This window comes from Carassius carassius, chromosome 41, assembly GCF_963082965.1.
Source record: "Carassius carassius chromosome 41, fCarCar2.1, whole genome shotgun sequence".
Lineage (NCBI taxonomy): Eukaryota > Metazoa > Chordata > Actinopteri > Cypriniformes > Cyprinidae > Carassius > Carassius carassius.
In genome coordinates this window covers 10,036,361-10,046,669 of record NC_081795.1, presented here as the reverse complement: position 1 = coordinate 10,046,669, position 10,309 = coordinate 10,036,361, and positions in this window count along the sequence as shown.

Sequence of the window (10,309 nt, the reverse complement as noted above, 5' to 3'; positions counted from 1 at the left end):
TATGTTGAGTGAACGCGACTTATGTTCATTAGTGTCAATTTACCACCAGGCGAAATATTCACTATGATAACTTATAATTTATAATCTAATGTATAGGCTATACGCCAATCTGACTAATTATAATAAGGCTAATAACAACAAGGCTAATAATAATAATAATAATAATAATACATCATGGTACAAAGACCAGAGGTCTTAATTTGAATCCTCGTTTCTAGTGTGTCCTGTGGAGTACAATAAGCCTAATTTTAGTCGTAGAACTGCAATGTACGAGTAGGCTACTATTTACAGCCAGAGCTTGACTCGGAAGCAGAACTACCATCGACTCTCCCCATCTCCTTTCCTTCAACGACCCAGATACGTTTTGCGCTTTTTGGCACCGTCCATTAATGGTTTGAGCGCGCCCAGAACGTTGTTTAGGTTGGTAAGCAGTAATGAGTAGATAAGATGTACAGCAGAGATGAAATATTGGGGGTAAACTACTCTCATGTTAAAGTGAAAGGGTTAAAGGCTGCGGATAGGAGGTTAGGGAGGGTGAGATTTTGGACGCCCAGCCACTTTGGCAGCAGACAGCCCTTTGTCCAGCAACCGGCGTCTGTCGCCTGCCTGCCGGCCGAGCAGCTTCCCCACACCCGTGTACAAAGGGACAGATCACGAGAGTTTCAGCTCCTAATTAGAGATCCCCCCTTGTTTCTCTTCTTTTCCTTCTCGTGCAATAACCCCAATCCCTCGTTTTCATTAAGGGGCCATTGTTATATTCAATTAACAGACCGAACAACGCAACCTAACTCTTTGTCCAAACTAATCAGTCAATGACCAATCAATAGACTGCGATGACAAGCAATTACGGTTCTGGTACAAGACAAAACCAGCGAAGTGTTTATATAGTTAGATTTAAGTCCCTATGGGTAGGCCTATAGGCTAGACATCTGCCACAATTCTGCGAATTCGCAATCTGAGTTTTGTGGAGAAAATGTTCGTCTTGCAAAGAAAATAAGTATTTCGAGCGCACAAAAATCAATTTTGCATTTAAAATACATGTTTGGATGTTTGCATTTGTAACTTTCCCTAGCTTGCTCCCTTGATGTCCACCCTCTGTGATCTCTAGCTGGCTTGCTCAACACAACTCAGAATTACAATATGACATAATTACAGCTAATCAGACACAAGGCTGCTAAATTCTGATTGGCTACCTTGACAACCAATCACAACACTCCTTGCATTACCGATGACAGCAGAAGAGTGAAAATACAGTGTGGATGCATAATTATTATGCAAGTGGACAACATCAGTCTTAATTACTACTATTAATCTTGTATTTAATCACTTGTAACTGATATATAATAGTTTATAAGAGCTGGAAGTGAAAAATGATTAAGCAGGCTATCTTCTAGAGATAAAAATCAGTTTTATATACAAAAGCAGTCTTCAAGTATTTTACTACACTTCAGTATGTGATTCTTATTAAGTAGGGGTAATTTTTCTCTGAGAACCTGACACCTTGTACTCTTGGAGACTCAATGTAGGCTTCAGTTTCTGGAAAATGGAGACTAAATGGTTCCTGGTGATTTTACACCTAATTCTTCACTTTAATTCCTAATTCTTTTGCAGTTAACATCCATCTTTTCTTCTCAACATGTTTTTGACTGACCCTGCAGACCCACTGATCATTTTGCGATCCAATAGTTATGCATTAACTTTGCAATTTCAAGTATAGCATTAGTTTTGAACATTTCTCATGGGCATTTAATATTTTTTTATTTAAATCCTTCTTTTTTTTGGCTCATTTTATCTGTAAAAGAAAATCTGCTTGATAATTATGCACAGCTGAATATAAGACATTTTCCACTTCCAGTCTTCACGAACAATTATATATCAATTATAAATGATTAAATACAAGATTAATAGTAGTTATTAAGATTGATGTTGTTTGGAAGTGGTAAAATGTGCTTGGAAAAAAATATGATCAGAATAACAACTTGCATAATAATTATGCATGCACTGTATTTTTCTTCTGCTGTAATGCAAAGAATGTTGTGATTGGTTGTCAAGGCAGCCAATCAAAATTTAACAGCCTCGTCTCTGATTGGCTGTAATTATGGCATATTGTAAAGCTGGGTTGTGTTGAGCAATGGAATCATTGGCATTTAGAGAGCACTGAGGGTGGGCATCAGGTGAGCAAGCTAGTGAAATGTTGCATGCGCAAAAAACTTATTTTAAATGCAAAATAGATTTTCATGCACATAAAAATACTTTTTTCTTTGCAAGACAGACATTTTCTCCACAAAACACACTTTTGCGCACTCAAAACAAGATCTTTCGCATGCAGAATTGTGGCAGAGATCTAATCCCATATATTAGTCAACCAAATCAGAAAGTGAGAAGGACCGAATCTTAAGCACACAGCCCGAAAATGACATTACGTATAGAAGCCAATTACTAGTTGTTTCTTTTATATTAACGAAAGAAGAATAAATAAATAAAAAAAAAAAACAGACAAAAGGACCATTGACAATGTTGGGCTGTTCACAGTAGTCAGTTTTTTTTTTTATCTGATCTGCAGCAGAAGCTGAAATTGAACACTGAGAAGTTTGAAAATCTATGAAGGCACTGAGGGGTTGAGATGACTAGTTGCTGATATCATTGTATTGTATGATCCCCAGAAATACTACATAAATAAGAGCAAGAAAGACTTTTCAGGCTTATTGCTATTTAAAATAATAAAAGTACTATATCAGAATTTTAGCTTACATGCACATGATCAGTCTCTACTGGTTTATGTTATTTATTTATTTAAAGAAGAACATACAGTCTGTCACACTTGTGCGCAGGCTTATGTCGGTTCATACTAATATTTGACTTTGAAACACTTTTCTACATATACAATTATTCTAAATTTAATCATATAATTAATATACAAAAATAATAAAGGTGAGCAAACACCATCACCTAATACTGATTTTAGAATCGATCAGAATATATTTAAATTAAAATATATTTTGTGGATTTAAAAATTCCAATATCATATTTTTGACATATCTGTTGGGTAAACAAGTGAACACAATAAAACCACACTTGGATACATTCAGATCAACTATATAATATATGAATGTATAATGAATGTGTATTTTAACTTAAAGCACAAGTATTTGTGTCACATATTTTAATTAATGTAATGTAATGTTTAATGTAAATTTGTACAGTTTAATAACTACAAAATGTGCTAGCCAAACAAATGGTTCGATATTTCTTTAAATTTTGTTGCTGAATTGTATTTTTCTTCATAATTGATTCACTTAATAATAGGCCTATAATACGCTGTTTAATAACATCTTGCCCCATATAATGTGATAACACTCTATGTTTGTTTGGTGAACTGTACCTTTTTGTTTTCTAGGCAATAACAGTGAAAATTTAAACAAGCATCACTTTAGCCAAGATGAGAAGATAGTGACTTTTAATAAAATAAATTACCATGAAAAAATATTAAATACAGTAAAAATGTGACAACCTATGAAGTTTTATTCTCTCTCTGAACGTTGGTGGTGAGGAGCAGTGGTTTTCATTATGTATCAGGTAAGAAAAAGTGATTTGATGGATTTTTTAAAATATCACAGCGCTCAGGACAAGCATGTAATTGTCATCACACCTCCTCGTTAAAGTTTTCAAGCTTGAGTGAAGCTGTCAGAGTCTGTGTAGATCTTGTGAAGGAGCCTCATTCTCATACAAACTGCTTTTATAAAGGGTGATGGTGAGTTTCTCTGTTCTCAAGTATTCTTTCAGTGTGTTTCAAAGGCATTCTGTTAACACACAAATCACTTTTTGATCAAGTAGAATAAATAAAATCTGAATAAGGGATACATCGCCACCTTCTGGATTCTATATTAATGAACATAAGCATTGGTAATATTATATGTCTACATTTATGTTCTAGGTGCATGCTTTCTTACTAAAGCAATTTATAATAAAAGGTAGAGATTATAAAAAAATTTAGTGGCAATTACCAGGACAGAGAGCTGAGAATATATTATATATTACAAGAAAACAATACACAAGTACTATTCAAAATTCATATAATAATTTTGTATCCATTAAAAGTCCAAAAAGTCTATAGGAAGAAATCACAAAGCATTTAACTTTCCATGTGAGAGAGAGAGAGAGAGAGAGAGAGAGAGAGAGAGAGAGAGAGAGAGAGAGAGAGAGAGAGAGAGAGAGAGAGAGAGAGAGAGAGAGAGAGAGACTTTTAATGAGGTGGACAGGATCCAATCATTGTGCTGTAAAAATTTTTTGTAAAAAAACTGATTTATCACATTGGCATTAATATCACTCAAACATTCAGTTTTTTATCGTTTATTAATTAATTACGTTATTATTGCTGTGAACAATTTAATATTGTGAAGTTACATAACGTCCACTGAACAGACCTCAAAAGGCCTTCCTCTCCTCTGGATCCAGTGCATTGTCACTATGTAGAAAACAATCAGCTCACCATTTATACAGTATAAAAAACAACCACTAGGTGTCACAATAACCTCCTAACGTTTCTTTCATTTTTTGTGCAAATCAAACAGTTCTGCCTCATAACAATTTTCTTTACCAATCCTAACCTCTTTTGGGGCACTCAAACGGTTCTGATCACATTGTAAATATACTTTCATTTTCTGAATCTGTCAGTGCTAGTCCAACAGAAAGAGACTAATGAATTTCACCTATAAGTCACCAGAGTGGCTCCAGAATCCCACCACAATAGAAGAAGTTAAAAAGGGATTTGTATGTCTGACCCAGACTTGTAGTTTCTTGTTTTTTTGTTTCTTGTAGTGTAGTTTCTGGGATGTTTATTTAGCCTGCTAATTTTTCATTTGTGAAAAAAAATACCACAAACATTTCAACTTTTTATTCTCTCTCTCAATTTTTTTTTTTTTTTTTTTTTACATGTGTCAGAGTCAGAGATGATAATGCCTTTGATGTGTGCATAGAGAAGACAAACCAGGGTCATTAGTACTGGAGCAAAATGTGGGAGGTCAATGTCAAGGGTCATTTTAAGGGTCTCTGTTTTTTTAGGATTATATCCTGTGATATGACTGTTTGTAAATGATATTATAAACCCTAAGGTAGAGAGTGTCTATACCAGCATGCCCTGACAGGATTCATCTGGAGAATGATTCCAAAGCAGAAACAGCAAATATATTAAGCACACATTATAATAAATGCTATCACATAAGGTGTCTAAAGTAAATTATTTAAGGTTAATACGCATTATTACTACTAACTTGTCTCAATTAAGTCGCCATGTCGGTTAAAACACAACAGGCCCCACTCAACTATGAACACAATATTTTTAACAGTAGATTACAATATGTAAAAATATATCAAACAGTGACACAGATTTTTATTGTGAATTTTATGATACAATAGTTAATAAAAAAATTGTATCTCTTTGATTTAATTAAGTCCTGCATTAAAAATGTAAATGAAATTGACTTTACCAGGCTAGTTGTTCATCAGCAAGAATAATTACAACCACGTTAAAACAGGTTTCTTTACCATTATAACCTCTTGAGTCAATCTTGTAAATCGTCTGGGATGTGTGGGACACTGAAAGCACAATTTAAGGACCACATATAGCTATTAGCTGCAGTTGAAGTACCAATAAACTTAGTCCCGTGCCCCGTGTCACATGGTCAGAGGTCAGAGAGCAGCTGTGATGCTGGTGATTAGCATGAAGTATGACTGCTCATGAGCCATGTGATGTCTGATAGTCTAAGTGATAAAGACACTAAATGACTAATCAACCGATTCACAATGACAAGCATAATAAACAGCAGAAATTAGACTTCTGGCCAACTGAAACTCAACAACTGCTAAAGGCCACACTTTTGAACGATAGCTTTTTATTGCAACACAAATGCACGTATATATTTATCTCTACAGTGTTTAATAATGTTTTATATACAATCGTTAGCATATAATCGCGCTCAGAAGAAATCAGCAATAAGATAATGGAAAATGGAGAGGGACGCAGCCTTTAATCACTGGATGTACAGACATCATGTCATTTTTAAATCAAGACACGGGAAAAAAGTCACTATATTCAGTGTAAGATCTGCTTACCACGGATTAATTTGCTGTCCATGGAAATCTTTGACCTAGCAAAGTTATTAGCCTACTGGGAATTTCATGTTCTTTAATATTTTTTTGTAATGTTGATTTTTCTTCATTATTAGCTACTACCTTATGCACTTCAAGTGTTTTTGAGTTGAAATATTTGACCTGGAAATGGTCTTTATATATTAGCCAAGGCTCGACATTAACGCTTGTCCGGGACAAGTGGATTTTGTGAAGGGGCAAGTGAAAGAGAATTGTACTTGCCCGACCGGACAAGTAACCTGTTCAAAATTTTAATAACAAACAATAACTAGGGCAGCACAATCTGGCGAGAATGATTCTGATTTTATTACTTTCAGTGTAAACGGTGACTTATAACGGATAATGTATTGATAGTATCAAGGTCGCGTCAGTTGAGGCTCGTGCAGCCTCGCGGAGAAATCAACACAGCACACACAAAGAAACAAATATATTGAGGTAGAAAAAATATAAATATTCTGTATAATATGTGCAACATCACACGACCAGGAGAGATGCTTAGCCTATACCCGACTTTCAGTTCGATTGCAAATGTGATATTGATTTTACACATCTTCAGTTAAATAAACAAGTAATGTTAACTGACTTACATGTGGATCGTTTTTGCTCCATTTCAAACAAAATTAGTTCTAAGCAAACCCACAGCAGAAAAGCCGCGCATCTCCGAGCAACACACACTAAATGATTAATTTTTGAACGAGCAATGATTCAGTAAGCCATCTATCAAAACGGTCACTTGCTTCATTTGTTGAATGAATCAGTTGTTTGAACGAATCGGTTGAATCAATGATTCACTCATTAAGGAAAGTGACTTGTCACCACCTACTGGTGGTTTAATTTCATATTTAAAATTTCATATAAAAAAACATTTTTCCAACATTTCATATTTTGTATGTCAAAAAAGTAAAATGTTAATCAACATTATTTATGCATTTGGACAGATGGAGTTTGTTGATACTGGTTTAATTTTAATAATGTCAACCATAATGTCTTATTATTCTAATTTAATGTATTAAACACATGTAAGAATTCAACATAAATTTAGACATCTACATTTAATCAGTTTAGGAAAATATTTTCCATTATAAAGTTAAAAAGTGTAACAGCAATCAATTTAAGGAAAATATCAAAAATATATTGATTAAAGTAATACCTGATAGAGCACTGATGAGACTGCTTCAGAATAAATTACATTTGTGCCAAAAAAAAAAAAGATATTTTTTAAGTATTAACTGTACATACATTGCACTTGAAAAAGAAGCTATTGTGGCTCTTTTTGGTGAATAAATGTATATATATTAAATATATTTTCAAAAAAGTACAAGATTAAGATAACTGAATATATGTGATTTCAAATGAGGGTTAGCACAAATGTAATCTAAATGTAATCCAAAAGTAATCAGATTACGTTACCAAAAATGTGTAATCTAAGAGATTATATTACTGACTACATTTTTTACCATGTAATCTGTAATCAGTAACTGATTACAATTCATAAGTAATCTACCCAGCTCTGTATATATATATATATATATAGTTAATTAGTATTTCTGCAATACAATAAAACGACATTAGAAAGAAATCTTAGTCGTTTTATATGGTTGCCGCTGCAGTTATAGCCATATTGTGATGCTAACAGACTATTCAAATATGTTTTTTCAGTGAAACAGGAAACATATGACTGCACTTGTTGATTCTTTAGAATGATGCCCTTCCCAACTTTCCCTATTCATCATTTCCACTTTGCAAATCAATACTGCAGGAATACACAAATGTTTGTTGTTTGAAAGCAACGGTGCTTATGGCCCATGTGCAGGCTTTTCCTTGAGGCTGTATTCAAATACTGAGGCACAAGATTAATTACTCTGTCTGTAGCTGACAGGTGCTGAAACATTTGAGAACGACACCTGTGCAAGTCACACAAGTACTGCAAGTAGAAATGAAGGGAGGATGGAAAGTATATTTTATAAATTGATCTATTGTTGTACACCAACATGTTTGCGTTCAGCATTGGCTACACAAAAGCACTGAGCAGAATTAATGGTTTTAAAAAGTGCTATAACTAACTTTAGACTTCTGCAATGCTAACACAAATACACCTAAACAGAAAAGGGTGGAAACTGTGGCCACAAAATGCAAAGGTTCATGCATTTGGTTTCCCTTAAAGCTCAAAGTTGTACTGCTCGTTTTCCAGTAACAATCTGTACTACATCATATTGCAAACATGAGATCATCATACTGTTAGGTCTATCAGTGTACAGGTTGTGCCCAGTGAGTTAAAAATGGGTGTGAGGCTAAATAAACCATTCACTTTTTACAAAGATTTGTACTTCAGCACCTTCACTCGATGACAGCCTTGGGTCAATGTTTTGCTAGCTTTCAACTCAAGCAAATCCTGTATATAAACGGTCCATTTTTGATAATGAAATGCTGCCATGTGAATATGTATGCACACAGTTATAGTACATGGCCCACAGTGGTTGTTTGGTCATTTCCCACCTATTTTCTTTTACCCTCAGGTTATAAGGTCATGAATAACACAGCTTGTGTAAGAGCACAAAATATTTTGCTCAGTTAAAATAAAAGTTTACTTTTGGGGCCAAAATTGAAACATTTATGGTTTGTCCCAGGTCAGTTTAGAATGATAAAGTTAACTATGCAATATTTGTTGTAAATTAATCTTGACCATTCAGACTGTAATACTTTCCTTCTTGTTCTTGCATGATAACTTATAAGTTATAAGTTTTTGCAATATAACTTTTAATAGCTTAATAAAACAAATAAAATGTGACCTGACCATTTTCAAATGCTTTTAATTACATAAAATAGCACAATCAACCAAAATAAGTGATTAGAAATGCAAGACTTAATCCAAACACACTGTTTTGAACCCTGTTTCTCCAGCTCAATCAGTCTCTTTTCCTTAATTGGACATTCAGTATTTCTTGATGTGTTGAAAAAAGACCTGTTCTAATAATGTTGTATAAATATATTTTAAGGCCATACTTTTGTGTCTAAGGCAAAACCAAACCATCTGTGGTTAGATGGTTTATCCCACTGATCAGCGCTGCATTAGCCTAACGACAGAGAAGCAATTTATCTAGTCCTCTGTAGCTGAACAGCATGAATAGAGCAAGCATAGGACGCATGTGACTGCCATATTAATATTACATGACAGTTGATGTCATGAGTAGTAATGAGCTGTATATATTAAACACAATGAATGTAATTATCTTAATTATATAATCCTAATGTTTGTTAAATCAAATAGAAATCTGAAATTAAAATAAAGAGGAAAGATTTCAAGACTCAACACCTCACAAAACTACAGTGAAGTACTGTATATATTTATATCAAAGGCTTATAACATTAACTAATTCTACTAGTGATATATCAGTGATATGTCAAGGTTCAGATGGTACACATCACGTTGCATTCTGTGCAGCTCATGAGAGAATTCATAAATATTTGATAATACCTGGGAAAACTCACTGGTTTACATTAAATAGTGATAAGATTAATACTGCCCAGTTAAACAAACAAATTAGAACACTGGATACAGCATACATAAGAAATACACATGCTTATTAAACCAATTGTGATAAGATGGAAACTAACCAGTGAAAGGACTTGATTTCGGATATAAAAATGCTAATTCAAAACCTATGCACCCTTAGAAAAAAAGGTAAATCTTTGTACCTTAAATTGTTATTTCCCTCATATTTGTATTGTAAAGATACTTTAACAGTACACATGAATACCAAAGTATACATAAATACCTTTTGAAAAGTGGAATCTTTTGTACATTTGTTTCCGAGAGTGTGGCTGTTAAATCTAAACTTAAAAAAAAAGTTTAAAACAATTTTTAATTACTCATAAAAGCATGGTATAATGTTTGTTTTCATAATTACTTTTTGAACAAACGCTTTATCAAACAATAAAAAAATAAATAAAAAAATTCAGGCAAGTTTGCTATACTGTGAAAATATAAGTGTTCACACAGGAATGTGGCTTATAGGAAGAGGGCTAATGGTGGAAGAAAAGACACAGCATGCATTCTAAACACTCTGACTGCACACAGACATCTGAGCTAATGACTATGGCAGTATGGGGTTATGCTGGTTCCAGGGTGGCGGGTCGGTCAGAGGTTTTACTATGAAGCGAT